Source organism: Cebus imitator, unplaced genomic scaffold (genome assembly GCF_001604975.1).
Source record: "Cebus imitator isolate Cc_AM_T3 unplaced genomic scaffold, Cebus_imitator-1.0 Scaffold0, whole genome shotgun sequence".
Classification (NCBI taxonomy): Eukaryota; Metazoa; Chordata; class Mammalia; order Primates; family Cebidae; genus Cebus; species Cebus imitator.
In genome coordinates, this window is record NW_016107315.1 from 4,008,628 (window position 1) to 4,011,687 (window position 3,060).

Here is a 3,060-nt window from a genome sequence, read left to right on the forward strand (position 1 = left end):
ACGACCTCTGGAAACTGACGGACGTGGCAACAAGGAAGGGCGCGGCCCTCCAACGCCTGGAGTGATTTAGCCCCTCCAGAGAACCGGCTGGAGCTGATCAGTCGCCTCCGGCAGCTGACAAGGGAGGCTTGGGGGCCAGCCCCAATAGCAAAAACCTACCGTCGTTACAGACAGCCGCCGCACTTACCCCTAGGAGAGACCGAAGTAGCAGTAGCGGGTCTGCGCCCCAGAACCTCCAACAAGGTTCGGCGGCTCCACAAAATGGCGCCTCCGTCGACGGCCGTCTCCTACCCACAGTACCTCGCGCCTATCCCCTCCCCCCGCCACCCGCCTCCTGCAGAGGAGTCCAATCCTAGAAGCCGCCTGGCTGCGCGAGGGCTGCCGGGAAGTGTGGTCGCAGGCAATCTGGTCACTTCGGACGCTCTGTGTTAATTTCTTGCGCAATTCTCTTCTAAATCACAACAGAGTTGTTAATCGGCTTTTGCGGACCCGGATTAGAGTTTTTAGGGTTCCTCTCTATTAGGCATGGTAATTCTTTGCTTTTGCTACTAGCGCCGTAGAGAGTACAGTTTGCTTTCACTGACATGGTGTAAAACATTGTCCAATTCAACTTCCAGAGGTGACCGTGCGGGGCGTGGTGCCTCAACGCCCACAATCCAGCATTTTGGGAGGCCGAGGCGGGAGGATCGCTTGAGGCCAGGAGTTCGAGATCAGCCTGGGTAACACAGTGAGACTCTGTCTCTACCAAAAATAAAATTAGCTGGGCATGGTGGCTTACGCCTCTGCTCCCAGCTATTCGGGAGACTGAGGTGGGAGGATCGCTTGGACAAGAGAGGGCAAGGCTGCAGTGAGCCATGATCGCGTCACCGCACTCCAGCCTGGGGGCAATGCAAGCACCTGTCTCTAAAAAATAAGAAGGAGGGGCCAGACACGGTGGCTCATGCCTGTAATCCCAGCACTGTGGGAGGTCAAAGCGGGCGGATCACCTGAGCTCAGGAGTTCGAGACCAGCCTAGCCAAGATGGTGAAACGCCGTCTCTACTGAAAATACAAAAATTAGCTGGGTGTGGTGGCACGCGCTTGTAATCACGGCTACTCAGGAGGCTGAGGCAGGGGAATTTCTTGAACCCGGGAGGCGGAGGTTACAGTGAGACGAGATTTCGTCGCCGTACTCCAGCCTGGGCGACACAGCAAGACTCCATCTCAAAAAAAAAGTAATGAAAATAAAAAAGAGGAACATTAGTTGATTACTTTATTGGATGCTAGATCATTGCACTAGATGCTTTGCAAACATTTTTACTTATTGTTTGTTTGTTGTTCTGAGACAGAGTTTCACCCTTGTTACCCAGGCTTGAGTACAATGTCACAGTCTCGGCTCATTGCAGCCTCTGCCTCCCGGGTTCAAGTGATTCTCCTGCCTCAGCCTCCCGAGTAGCTGTGATTATGGACACGCGCCACCACACCCAGCTAATTTTTGTATTTTCAGTAGAGACAGGGTTTCACCGTCTTGGCTAGGCTGGTCTCGAACTCCTTTTTTTTTTTTTGAGACGGAGGTTTCACTCATGTTACCCAGGTTGGAGTGCAATGGCGCGATCTCGGCTCACCGCAACCTCCGCCTCCTGGGTTCAGGCAATTCTCCTGCCTCAGCCTCCTGAGTAGCTGGGATTACAGGCACGCACCACCATGCCCAGCTAATTTTTTTTTTGTATTTTTAGTAGACAGGGTTTCACCGTCTTGGCTAGGCTGGTCTCGAACTCCTTTTTTTTTTTTTGAGACGGAGTTTCACTCATGTTACCCAGGCTGGAGTGCAATGGCGCGATCTCGGCTCACCGCAACCTCCGCCTCCTGGGTTCAGGCAATTCTCCTGCCTCAGCCTCCTGAGTAGCTGGGATTACAGGCACGCACCACCATGCCCAGCTAATTTTTTTTTTGTATTTTTAGTAGAGACGGGGTTTCACCAGGTTGGCCAGGATGGTCTCGATCTCTTGACCTCGTGATCCACCCGCCTCGGCCTCCCACAGTGCTGGGATTACAGGCTTGAGCCACCGCGCCCGGCCTTGGTCTCGAACTCCTAAGCTCAGGTGATCCGCCCGCCTTGACCTCCCACAGTGCTGGGATTACAAGCTTGAGCCACCGTGTCGGGCCCCTACCAGCCAGTGCCAGGAGACAAGATATTAAAGATATCTAGAGTCTGAGCAGTTTTAGCTGCCTCCATTGTTGTCCTAGTCAAAGCCATCAATGTCTTCGTTTTGCAGAGACAGTAGACCACATAGAACTAATAGTGGTAAAACTAGCATATGAACTAATTTAGTTTCAGAGTCCTAATTTACGCTAGAGTGTAAAATCCAGGATAGAGACTTTGTCTGTTTAGTTCACTACTATATCCCCAGTGCCTCTAGTGGTGTTTGGAACATGGTGCACACCCAATAAATACTTAAACAAATCAATCCACTACCAAAGCTAAAAGTGTTAACATTTGTGGCAGAAAGAAGCAAGGAAATTCTCTTGGGAAATTCAAAGGGGGCTATTTCAAAGAATAGTCAGTGAGATAGTGGTATTCCTATGTATTGTTAGCATAACTTGCCCTCTGGCATTATAGATATATTTTTAGTAGAACTGATTTTTTTCTGTTTTTGTTTTGAGACAGTCTCATTCTGCCACCCAGGCTGGAGTGCAATGGCATGGTCTTGGCTCACTGCAACCTCTGCCTCCTGGGTTCAAGCAATTCTCCTGCCTCAGCCTCCCAAGTAGCTAGGATTACAGGTGCGTGCCACTATGCCCAGCTAATTTTTGTATTTTTAGTAGAGTCAGGGTTTTGCCATGTTGGCCAGGCTGGTCTTGAACTCCTGACCTCAAGTGATCTGCCTGCCTTGACCTCCCACAGTGCTGGGATTACAGGTGTGAGCCACCACACCTGGCCAGACTGATTTTTCAGGTTATACATAAGCATTGAAAAAAAGGACCATGGCCGGGCACGGTGGCTCAAGCCTGTAATCCCAGCACTTTGGGAGGCCGAGGCGGGTGGATCACGAGGTCAAGAGATCGAGACCATCCTGGTCAA